Source organism: Eumetopias jubatus, unplaced genomic scaffold, assembly GCF_037043125.1.
Source record: "Eumetopias jubatus isolate StellerSeaLion01/CBP00866 unplaced genomic scaffold, mEumJub1_p1.0 scaffold_5, whole genome shotgun sequence".
NCBI classification, from domain to species: Eukaryota; Metazoa; Chordata; class Mammalia; order Carnivora; family Otariidae; genus Eumetopias; species Eumetopias jubatus.
Window position 1 is genome coordinate 59282215 of NW_028274811.1, and position 12197 is coordinate 59294411.

Below are 12197 nucleotides of genomic sequence, written 5' to 3' on the forward strand. Positions count from 1 at the left end.
CCTGTGGTGGAGGAACCCAGCTCCGACCTTTCATTTCCCACTTCAGAGTGTCTCTCATTCTTGGAAACACAGCAGAGCAGTCCCCACTCCAGTCTCTGGGCTAACAGCTTCAAATGAGGCCCCCTCCTGTCCTTAGCTTCAGAGATGGATCCTGCAACTGAAGCACCCTTATTCAGTTCTGAAAATTCACGGTCATAAAAAGGATGCTTTCTTTCTTAGACACTTTTGCTACCCGTCCTAGACAAGTAAAACACTTGATCATGAAAAATTTCATGGCCATATGCCAGAGGACATGATAGAATACAAAGTTCTAATCATTTTGAAGTATTTAGATGTTGGTTTCTTACATATTTTAGGAAGGGCACCAGCTGATTCACCAATGCTCCTTAATATGAAGTCTGCAGTTAGAGAAGCCAGCAACAGGAGACACTTGTTTTGAAGGAGTTTAGTTTCAGGCAGGAGTCAAAAGTCATATCCCTTTTATTTCAAAACATAAACCATATGAAGCTGTCCTATAAAATTAATGTTTGCTGCTGTTTATTCTCTGTTCTTTGGTGAATTATTAAAGTCAGGCAGTGTAATTCTCTCTTCAGTTATAAATGGCCCCAGAAGGCTGATTTGCATCCATCCAGGGGCACTTATTTCTGATAAGTACTCTTATTAATGACCTAATAAAATGTCTTGTTTTGTTATGATCAACCAAGTGATTCAAATGATGTTTAAAAATTCAGCACTCCAACCCAACAGCCCTGGTGATGAAGCCGCTGAGCTGATGTTAATGTAAAGTGATTTTCAATTTTCCTTGGCATTATCAGTGAGATCGTGGATGAATTAAAAAAAATTTTTTTTTTACATTTTGGTCCCAATGCTGTCAAAGGCAATCGTTTACCAAGGTTCAGTAAAAATGATCTGATTAGAAATGATAATCACAGAGAGCAAAGGCCACGGTTAAGAGGTGCTGGTAAGACAAATGATTTGGCGGGCAGCCACATACATCCTAAATTGGCAGGCAGGCTGCCGGCATGGCTGTGAAAATAAAGCTCTGTCAACAACAAGAACAACACTCCCAAAAAGAACACATCAAGTTTCACGCCTCCTAACTTCCTGACCTTTGTTCCAAAATGCCCTTTTAGCAGAGGGAGCCACTCATAAAAGCAAGGGCTAAACCCGATTATGCCACCATGGTATGTCCTGCCCGTCTGGAAGGCCAGCTATGAGCGGGTGCTAAGAAGCTGATGAACGAGTTGTGCACACACACACAGAAACACCTCCCACCCCCGCGGAGAAACCCAGGGCCCGAAGCCTAACAGGACAGAAGTAATGGATTTCTGAGGTAATGCTGAAACTGTCCGTATTCTGCAAAAACAGCTCTTCTTTTTCCTGGGACCCAGAATATCATATTGCCTGATTTTTTTTTCCTTCACCCTTCTTTGAAAATAATGCTCATTAAATCTCTGCTAAAACTAAAGCACTTAACAAGGAGTCTCATCTGCGAGCTTCCCAAACCAGAGAATTTCTGTTCATATGCATTTATTTACCCTTATCTATCACTGGGATTAGCAACCGAGCACTCAAGCTCTCAAGAGGTAAGACAAGACAGTTCCCTCTAGAAACTAACAACCTTGTGCAAGATCTGACTGTCCAAGGTGTGCAGAGCAACATAGTGGGTCACGGAGTCAGGACAGGACGGGCGGGAGGAGACACACTCACTGCTCTCAAGGGGAATCAAGAAACAGACCAGATAGACTCAGGCCACCGAGGGGCAGGACCAGCCACTGAGAGAACTCACCATGGTGGATCAGGGCGGGCAGTACTGGGGCGGGGGGGGGCGGTGCATAGACACAAACTATGATAAGGTTTGATCAGGAACATAATGGCTGGGAAGTAAATCGAAGGGAAAACTGCAGTTGGGGGAAAAGAAGGTGAGGGTTATTCCTGTTTCTGTTGGATAACCCCAGATGGATGCATAACAACACTTCTGAGAGGAAGACTGAAGGGCTGGATGATGCTGACCCTCCTCATATTCTGAGCAAAACAGAGTGGCGGATAACCCTCCTGTGTTTTGGGGCATATGTAAGTAGAAATGGTGGCTGAACGGGAGAATGAGATTTAATCCTGGCATATCTGCCAGCTATTTAGTATGATGAATTTTAAACAAAAGAATTAAAATTAACCTATGTTCTAACAGCCCCCTCTTCCCCATTCAAATTCACTTTTTCACGGACAGGATTATTTGTGAACTTTTCGTAATGATTGCAAGGAACTAGGATGAACTTTGAGTCTGGCTTCCTCATCCAAATTCTATCAAGAAAGAAACTCCTAGAACACATCGGGTTTAGGTAGTTTTAAGAGACAAACGTGCTCTGTTGAATGTCAAACTCATACTGTTTTCGGAGGCTAGAGGGGGGTATACCTGGCAGGACTGCTCTGCCCTCAGCTGCTTCTGCTCCAGAGCGCAGGGTCCTCTGGTCCTGAAACACCGATGCAAGTGGAACCTACCATTCGAAGAAGCAGCTTGCACTTGGCAAAGTAAGTGCATATTTATATTTGGCTCAGGGAAAAAATAAATGACATTAGGGGAAGAGTTTGTAAATATAAAGTGTGATCCCAAAAAGGAATTTGCAACCCTTTCTGCAAGCTGTCCCTTCCTGCTAAGTTCCCTAGGAGCTCCTGACCACGTGGGACATTTTCAGGAGAGGAAGGAAGGGGGCATCAATGGATGTGACTGAGAAAACTGGGAGCTTTGCGACTTATATAAAACATACAATGTAATTAGGGACAAGAGTCCCCCAGTTTCCTCATCAGAAAGAAAGAGAAGTTGTAGCAGTCTGGTCGGTAGTGGCCATTCCTCAGAAACCAGGCAGCCAATCCCGGAACCAAGGGGTGAATTGATCTCATTTCTGAGAGTGAAAGGTTCTATTGACACACCGTCAATATTAACTTTGTAAGACTGTTCATGGGCCCGGGGCTGCGCCAGGGCTGGGACACCGAACTGATTAGCCCTCTTCCTCAAAGTGGTCACGGGCTCGTGGGGGGAGGGGAAGGTCAGCGGGGGGCCCAGCACCGAGCTGTCAGTGAAGAGGGTGCACTGTGCTCACTGGGAGGCTGATGAGGCCATGGGGAACAGCACTAGCACATTCATGTCCTGGGACACAAAGGGGGGGTGCAGGGAACAACATGACAGGAAAAGACAGCAGGAACCAACTAGCGAGGTGCTGGATAGGTCTGGGATTTGAACTTTGTCCTATACATTATGAAGAGGGGCCCCTGGAATAATTTCAGCATAAAAGTGACAAAATCAGGTCTGCATTTTAGAAGATCACCTCCAGGAAACCTGCAAGGGTTAGGCCGACTAAAAGGAAGGAACACACGTGTCCTGAGTGTGTCTGTGTGTGCACTTTGCACGCATGCATGCAGAGGTGCACTCAGGGTCTGAGGGGAGCTGGCGATCACCAGGATGGTTCCAAGGGTGCAGCTGGGCCCCAGATCCCACAGACTGCGGCCAGGCAGAGGGATCTGTGCTGCAGTGATGGCCTACCAGAGGCCAGTGAGGAAACTCCTGCAGCGAGCCGGGTGGGAACAGCTCAGAGTCTGTGCTACGGTGGAGAGAGGGGCAGGTTGGAGAGGGACCTGCCTAACGGAGTATGGAGGTTGTTGGGAAAAGGGAGTCCGGGATGACTCCCAGATTGCTGCCCAACCACCTGAACGCTTCCATTCCTTGGTGTAAGAATACGGAAGGAGGGACATGTGGGGCAAGCCCGTGCATCTAGTCTGGGTCAAGAAGAACCTGAGATCTCTGTGGACGTACAACAGGCGCTGAGAGGAGATCTAAGAGCAACCAGAGTAAGGGACACTGGGGATGTACCCTGGGGATCCGAGGAAACGGCCAGAGAGACAAGGAGCAGTCCGAGGGGGAAGAATGAGGGGACCGTGTGTCCCGGAAGGCATGACGGAGAGAGGTCACAGGGGGTGGCCGTGGTCAGCAGAGACCAGGGGCAGACAGTGCCGTTCACATCCTACCAAATAAACATTTTATCCTAAAAAGCAGCAAGGAGATCGCTGAGCAGGAATGAAAGGGAGTCTCACTGTGGTCTGATTTATACTTCAGAATGTCGTGCACTGACTGCATTTTAGCTACATCCTCAATTTGCCAGCCCCAAGCATTTAATTAAAAGGAAAAAAAAGTCCCAAGGAGTACTTTATCTGAGGAGTCACTACAACGAATGGGCGGTCAGCACAAGGTCACGATGAGGAAGAATGGGAACAATACAGTGCTGCAGATGCGGCTGGGGGGCGTGGGGAGAGGGCTGCAGGGAAGGAAATGAGCTGGACCATGCACAGATGTCTACGTTTTCGCTCTCAGACAAACAGGAAGACCTTAAACTTCTCCAACTGGGAACGCTCGGTTTTGCCTGAGGAGCAGAGGGGCTGAGCACATGACCGGAACACGAAAACAGACGGTTGTGATTAAGGCAAATCTACACAGAACCTTCATGCAGCCTCGTTCACACAGAAACTCGAGCCTGGCTCACCCTGCACCCAGACTACGCTCCCTCGGCCCGTGGCTGGTCCGCGGGGTTTGGGGGGGCGTGGTCTGTGAAGTCCTAAGAGCTGCACCCACCCATGGGACCAAACAAGGCCGACATGGTAAATTTCACAATTTTAAAATTTCCTGCTGACACATAGCAGAGAACCCATGTGCATTAAGCCTGTAAGAGGATCCAAAGAGAAAATGGCCAGCATAATTCTCCATGTGAGAGAATTATGTTCCAGTAACTGTAACACAACAGAGGTATAAGAATTGTTAGAAATCCTTTGCATTTCATAAGTTAGGAATTTCATGAAATATTTTTTCCCTGTAAACAGTTATATATTTTTTTCTCCCTGTTGAGTAACTCTGCAAACAAGGAATATTTCTTGAAGTAACTGAAATTTCACAGCATCACTTGGAAGGTGGCCCTTAACTGTTAAACCTAAATGCTCTGCTCTAACTACAACAGGGTTTCTCAAGTTCAGCACCTTTAACATTTGGGGTTGGATAATTCTTTGTCAGCAGGTTGTAGGATGTAGCCTCTTCCCACTATATGCCAGGAGCACTCTCCCAGTTGTGACAATAAAAAGTGTCCTCTGATACTGCCAAATGCCCCTGAGTAACAATTTTGCTCTAGAAGGTACCCACTAGTAGTTAAGGCACAAGATCTAGACTGAGGTGAGGTTCAAGCCCTAGCTATGGCACATGCTAGCAGAATAAAGTTGGGCAAGTAATAGCCTCCCTCTGCCTCAATTTCCCCAGCCATCAAATGGGGATGATACTACCTATTTCACAGGGTTGATATGAAGATTAAATGAGAAAATACACACAAAATGCGTTGCACAGAACCCAGCACCTAATACAAACTCAGTAAATGATAGCAGTGACAGTGGTTGAAGAAGAGAGCTACAGACCCATGACTTTGGAAGACAGAATCAAGCGTATCACTCATTTGGCCATAAGGTAAGACAAACCGCCCGTAGAACTCATATCTGAACAGTCTGTACGAGGGCACTTATGGCAAGTATGCTAGAAACACAACCACTTATTAATACTAACCTTGATGGAAATCAAATTGCTTTCATTCCTTTTGGGATGAAAGCGGGGGAAGAATAAAGAGAAAAGAAATGAAATGGAAAAAGTGCTATGTACCAAAGACAGATAACCTGACACAAAGCGGAAAAGGTAAAACTTCACGCCTTCAAAAAACTACTTGGGCCACCAATTAAAATAAACAGAAATCTGGGATGTGGGTACGATGGTTAAGAATGAGCACCTAAACAGTTAAAGGTGGTCACTGGGAGACCAAGGGGACGTCCTAAGTCGAAGCAGCCAGGAGGACAGACACCAAGGAGGCAGGAAGGTGTGAGCCCTGGAGACTCTGGCCGAGAGCAGTCTCACCGCTTGTTCCCGTCAGTGCCGTGGGGCCTGCTGCAGAGGTTGGCAGAGCCCCCATGGCCTCCCGAGGGTCCACCGGCTTTGAGGGCAGCCATGACGGGCTGCTGGTACTGCAGCCCACCTCCAGCACCTCTGCTCACAGGCGCGCGCGCACGCACACACACACGCGCACGCACACACACACGCGCACGCACACACAACGCACGCAGACACGCACGTACGCAGACACAGACACACACGCGCGCACACACACACAGACACGCACGCACGCATGCAGACACACACACACACACACACACACACACAGGCACGGACACACGCGCGCGCGCGTGCCCGAAAACCAAAAGCACCTCTCCTGCTCAGCCAGCACGGCCTCTGCTTCCCGCACAGCCTGGCTTTGAATGGGAGAATCAGAACGCAAGCACAGAGTCAACCAGCATCCAAGCGTCCTCGGGTTTGGCCATAGTGACTTTATCCAGTAGCTGGAGTCTGAAAGAAGCTGTTTAAAACAGTCATCTGACTCACAGAGAATGCAACACTAAATTAGAGATATCTTCTAATTAACCATTCAAAAACACAACCGAGCCTTTCTTTGGGAGACAAAGCCTTAGAAGTATGTGGTCAAAGACCCCCTTCACTGCCTATTTTCTGACCTGGGTTTCGCATGTATCTCGGTGACACACAGGGATCTACTATGTCATTCAAATGCACCATGTTTTTTCTTTTCTCATTAAAGTAAACTGAATAACCCAGAATAGTAGTAGGCTTGTGCCCAGCGTGGAGGGTTGTGTGCATTAACATTCAACAATGTGCCCACACATCCATGATCTGAGCCTCAGTTTTGTCCACTCAAAAACCCAGTGGAGGCGAGGGATGTTTTACACTGATATACTATTATGTTGTTGTCAGCTGAATGCACTCTAAGAACCAAATGAGGAAAACAAAGACAACCCTCCATTCTTTCCTGAAGGAAGGCCACACAGTGCCCTCCATTTGACCCCAGCATCCCATCAAAGACATCACATGGCATTTACATTCCAGGGTAATTTGTGTAAGATTAAAACTTCTACAGCGCAATTTAAAAAGCAAAATATTTGACGTAAGTACAGTATCCAACACATAGTACAGGTTAGAAATGAGAAAAACAGGCAACAAATAAATAGTTAACTTAAAATATCCTAAGCCATTTCGACAAACTCCCGAAAGTAGAATGCTAAACTCACTTCGTCAGAATTAATTTGGGAAACATTTAGCCCTGCTTGGAGGAGAACTGGACTTCCCCAGCCAACATTTTGTCAAGTCCCCATTTCCATAGTTTCTTCCTGTCAGTGTTCCATCTGAGTAACTAAGTGTCCCTCTCTTGCCTTGGCTGGGAGGACTAACATGGGGCCAAACAGCTTGGAGACAGAAAAACAAACGGACCCAGTTACTAGGTTTTAAACTCAGTTCTGTCTGGAAATCAGGAACCAAGATCAAGTTTTGGGGCAGCTCTCAGGCTGATGAGGTGTTTTTTTTTTTTTTTTCTCAAAAGTTCAAATGAGAAGTCATCCAGAGCTCAGAAGTGCAGAAGGCTAAGAAATGGCCATGTGGATCGCCTCCTGGGGGCACAGTCCGCCTCCACCGCTTGGGACAATTTTTGATTCAAAAGGATCAGAAATTTGGATTGGTGTCCTGCCTTGTTATTTCCACCTGACCCTTCTGTGTTTACAAATTTTATATAAAATGTCTCTGCCTGGAAAGGGATCTAGATGGTCAATTTCACTGTACTAGCGGAGCGAAGGAAGGGAGGATTTTAGATTTTACCTCACTGACAGAGAAAGAAAGGAAAAAATATTGTGCAATTTTCAAATTTCCTTATAACAACAGTTTTTCCCATCACAAGAGGAACTGAAAAATGTCATTTAACTGGAAAAATCAGCTATCTGCTTCCCAGCACCCTCCCACCCTAGCTTTATTTGTTCACATACACAATGTTTATTGAGCTGCCCGGCTAAGAACGTGAAGTCAGCAACGATTCCAGTTCTGGGTCCTGAAGAGAGCAGACTATGGGCAGGAGCTGGGGTCAGGAAGAGTGACATCCAATATTCACCAGTCTCAGCTTTTCCTTTCTCCTGTTTCTCTGCTCTCGTAACCCTCTGTCTCCATTTTCTGAGTCTGACAGCGGCCAGGACTTTCCATTGATTACAACTGATCTCTGAACCACAGCCGTCTGTCTAAAACTCGATCTCCCTCTAGGGTGACTGTGCTCCCAGAAACAAAATCCTGAAAGGTTTGAACCAATGCACTTCATGTGGGCATTCTGCTACAGATCTGTGTCTGCTGTGGCTTCTGAGTTAAAATACACCTATAAGACAGACTGCCTCAACCCAACTCAGTCTGCACACTCCCTACGTGATGCTCTCAGACTGCGTGCCGTAGACTATGCCGATGCAGCCACGGCTAACAGGCCTTACAGGTCAACAGGCGCCATGTTGCATACCATGCGTGCCCGGCTGCCGGGCTCCCACACGGCTTCCAAACCCTCTTTACAGAGGTGGTCGCTGAGCTCCAGGCCATGTAAGCAAATCAATAAACACAGACCTTTCCCTCCAACATCCAAGAGAGAGCATTCACACTCAAAAAGTGCTAATAAATACTGACGACCAAATACTTCTATTTTAACCAGTGTCATGTTAACATAACTTGAAGAACTACTTTAGAAATGTGTTCTTCAACTGGACACAACCAACCAAATGTCAATTACCATAGCCCTGTCAAAGGCAAGTACCTTCATACCTTAAAATTACATGTTTACCCATACCAAAAAAAAAAAAAAGTTTACTCATACCAATACCTGGAATCCTATAAGGACTGAAAAGTACTTTTCCTGGTGACCTCATTCAATTGCCACAGCATTCCTGTGAAAGTTTGGAAAGAACTGATAAACTCCAGCACTTTTCCCTGAAGCATGAAGCTTTCAGACGGCCTCAGAAAAGTGTTGCGTGGTGTGTAGGCAGGGTTTCATGTGGGATGGAGCCCCGCCATGGAGCTGGATGCCTAAATGCTCACAGGTTTAAAAGCAGAAAGCATTACACATGGAGACAGGTGAGAGGATTTGTGAAACAAATCACTGAATTTTCAAAATACTATATATTCTCAAGAAGGGAAATCATCTGACAGACTGAATCATGAATTTGTGCAGTGCAAGAATTTATGAAAGCACCAAGGTATGAATCATAGCCACAAAATGTTTTGTAACATCCTTGTAAAAATCTGCCTTATAAATGTAGCAGCTCTTCCAAAAGCACTTGTCTTTTTGTTCTAGGTATTCACTCATTTAACGATTTGTAAAAATGATTTATAAAATGTACCTGAGGTTTAATTTCTGGAAACTAGAAGAAAGGGAAAAAAGAAACTAAACCCCAGTACAGTAGACTGTTTGGATGCCATTTTGTCTACATCAGAAGCATTATCAAAAAGAGAGATTATCATGTTATTCCTTCTAATGATACTAAGTCAAGCCATAAGATCCAATAAGCACTTTACTTTTAGTATAATTACTCAAGGGCACTCCAATTCATAGCTAAATACCATCCATAGGAACTTTTCTAAGATTACAAATAATTTTGTCATTAAATTTTAAATGGGCTTCTCTGAAATACCAAGTGATTGTTAAAAGTTACCCCCAGTTTCTAACTCTTTGATCAAATTACATCATTAGGACTTAAAAACAGCAAATTAAGTGATTTTGGTTTTGTGTACATATGTGGCCTTAGTCTACTGTTTCTCCAATACTCCTTTGTGGGGAAAGCCATAACCATTAAGGTCCACATGAAACCAAGCTGAAAGATAAGGAATCATTCCGAGAGGTATGTCTACACAGGGAACTGGGAGCTGGAGAGTTTCATCCTGATACAATGTCTTCATTAATCCCTCCCCTGATAAGGACCCATCATTTAATGAGATCATGTGCCCTGAGTTCTAGAGCTACTGGTAAGATGTTGAGTCAGTCTTCTGGGAAGTTCCAGCTCCATGGTTGCTGACTTTGTACTTAATTGGGCCAGACATTATTAACCACTTTTACAGCATGAACCCCAAACTGACCATAACACTCACACGGACTCATCCTTGGTTACCAACTGCACCTAACCCTCCCGAAAATTTCACGTGCAGATACGAAGATGCTACTTCAAGGTGACTCCCACGGGACTGGGGCTGTTTCTGAGCAGTTCTTGTGTGGTAGGAATAATGCCCCCACAGCCCTGCCTGCCAACGGTGTCCCCTCAACCACAAGTTGACTCATTTCACAGTCAGCTGTGGGTAAGGACTTGAATAAGCAATAGGTAATTTTTCCTTGACAGAGACTGCCAGGTTTCTACCCAATATCCATTCTCCTCTTCTTTGCTCGGAGTACCGATGACCAGAAACTGGGGTGAGGAGAGTAAGACACTCTCCTTGAGCGCAAAATTTAAGGGGATGCCAAAAACTGATTAATCGTGATAAAAAATATTTTAATATGTTATCATGTAAAATCAATTTCAAAATCCACAATAAACCAAAATAAAATTTAAATAAAGACCAGGTCAGCATTACCAATTTTTCCTTTTACTTTAGGCTCCAAATATGGCACTGTAACATTGCATTAAAACATCACTTATCTTAATTACTGGGTTTTTTGGTGTACCCTTAAATTTTGCACAAAGGTGAGTGTCTTATTTGCCTTACCGTATTCCTGGCCCTGAAAGAAATCGTACCTTATGGGGGGTGGCAGTGTGTCCAGCTTAAAAAAAAAAAAAAATCTACATTTCCTTTGCAGACGGGTTGGCCAATGAGACTTAAATGGACAAGATGGGGAGATGTTTCTGGGAAAGCTATTTAAAAGGATCTGCTCTATCACACACACACATACACACAAAAGTAACCATGTGAGGCGGTGGATGTGTTCATTAACTTGGTGGTGGGAATCATCACATTGTAACCTTAAATTTATTATAATTTTATTTGTCAATTATACCTCAATGAAACTGAAAAAAAAAAAAAAAAGGGAAAAAAACCTGATAAGAACAAGGGACCTGACTCAGCTTTGATACTAGCTTTTCCCCTTTGGGGAAAGTGACCATGAAGGCTCCAGTGGGGACTTATAGGATGACATGCCCCTCCCTGGTGGCTGCGGAGCAACAGGAGAGAAGGCACCTGCATCCGTGACAACATCATGCAGCTCACATCCTGGTCAGCCCGTCTCAGGATTCTTTATTACCTGAAAACAACGCAACTCTTAGTTTGCTTAAAGCACTGTAAGCAGGCCTCAGTTAACTGATAAATTCAGTTCTCAACTGGTAGACTAGGAATACTTAAAAAAAAAAAAAAAGCTAATCACAGTGATAAAACCAACGCCTTCATTTAAATGGGACTGTTCTGAAGAGATACACCAACATCTCTGATACTTCTCGTTCCATCTTAACTGAAACACCAGTGTTTCCATCCAAACGATTCTAGTGTCGGCTTACTATTAGGAAGTCCACGTGCTGGCCTCCCGAGTAATCGGAGGCAAAGATCAGGCAAGGGTGGGGATTGGAGATGCTTCCCCACTGGTGAGGGGCCCCTGCCTGTGGCCACGGAGACAGGCCAAGCCCCCAGTGCCCCGAGAGCCCAATTCGGGGAGGCTGGGCAGTGCACCGAGGGCCCTCAGAGACTCTGCTCCCATCCTCTCCTTTACGGAGTCTACTTCCATCCGCACCAACGGGCTCCCGGACACCGAAACCCGTGGCCGCCTCGGGCCTTTGGGACTTCACTGCTCAACTGCAGCAAAAAGTAACATAGGTTCACCTGAGGACAGTCATCTTTTCAAAAACCAAAACTTTAGAAGACGCCTCACACATTCCTGATATTGCGCTCCCCACAAAATAGTAACACCTCCATATGGAAGATATATCAGGAAACACTGAACATTAAGCCTTAACATATTTTTAAATTATATTCTTAAACAAATGAAGCTTTGTTCCATCAGGTATGGCAGTAATTCAAACCATGTGAACAAAGCGGTGCCTGGTGACATTCCTTAGAAGATGTGTGACAAATATATAGGAGAATAAATCAGAAGAAAAATCGGCATTCGTTTGTAAACGTACTGCTAACACTGTGGGAGCAGGGGTGCGAGGTGTGGGGCCTGGGGGGGTCGTGAGGGAGGTAAGTAAAAGTATAATCTTTCAATCTCCCTGAACAAAGGAAACAGAGAGGGAAAGCCCTCTCTGGCTAGGAAGATGTCAGTGCAGGAACTAAAGGCTCCTAT

General features: G+C 45.2%; 1 protein-coding gene across 10 annotated transcripts in view; it reads right to left on the bottom strand.

The window, feature by feature from the left end:
* LHFPL2 (LHFPL tetraspan subfamily member 2) overlaps nt 1-12197 on the bottom strand; it is a 154354-nt gene that overhangs the window by 39195 nt on the left and 102962 nt on the right. The window contains exon 1 of one of the 10 annotated variants that reach the window (XM_028114449.2): nt 8763-9014. The exons of the other annotated variants lie outside the window; for them this stretch is intronic. The gene's annotated coding sequence lies outside the window, so the exon portion shown is untranslated. Of the gene's footprint in view, nt 1-8762; nt 9015-12197 lie in introns of those variants that run through there. 10 annotated transcript variants of the gene reach the window in all.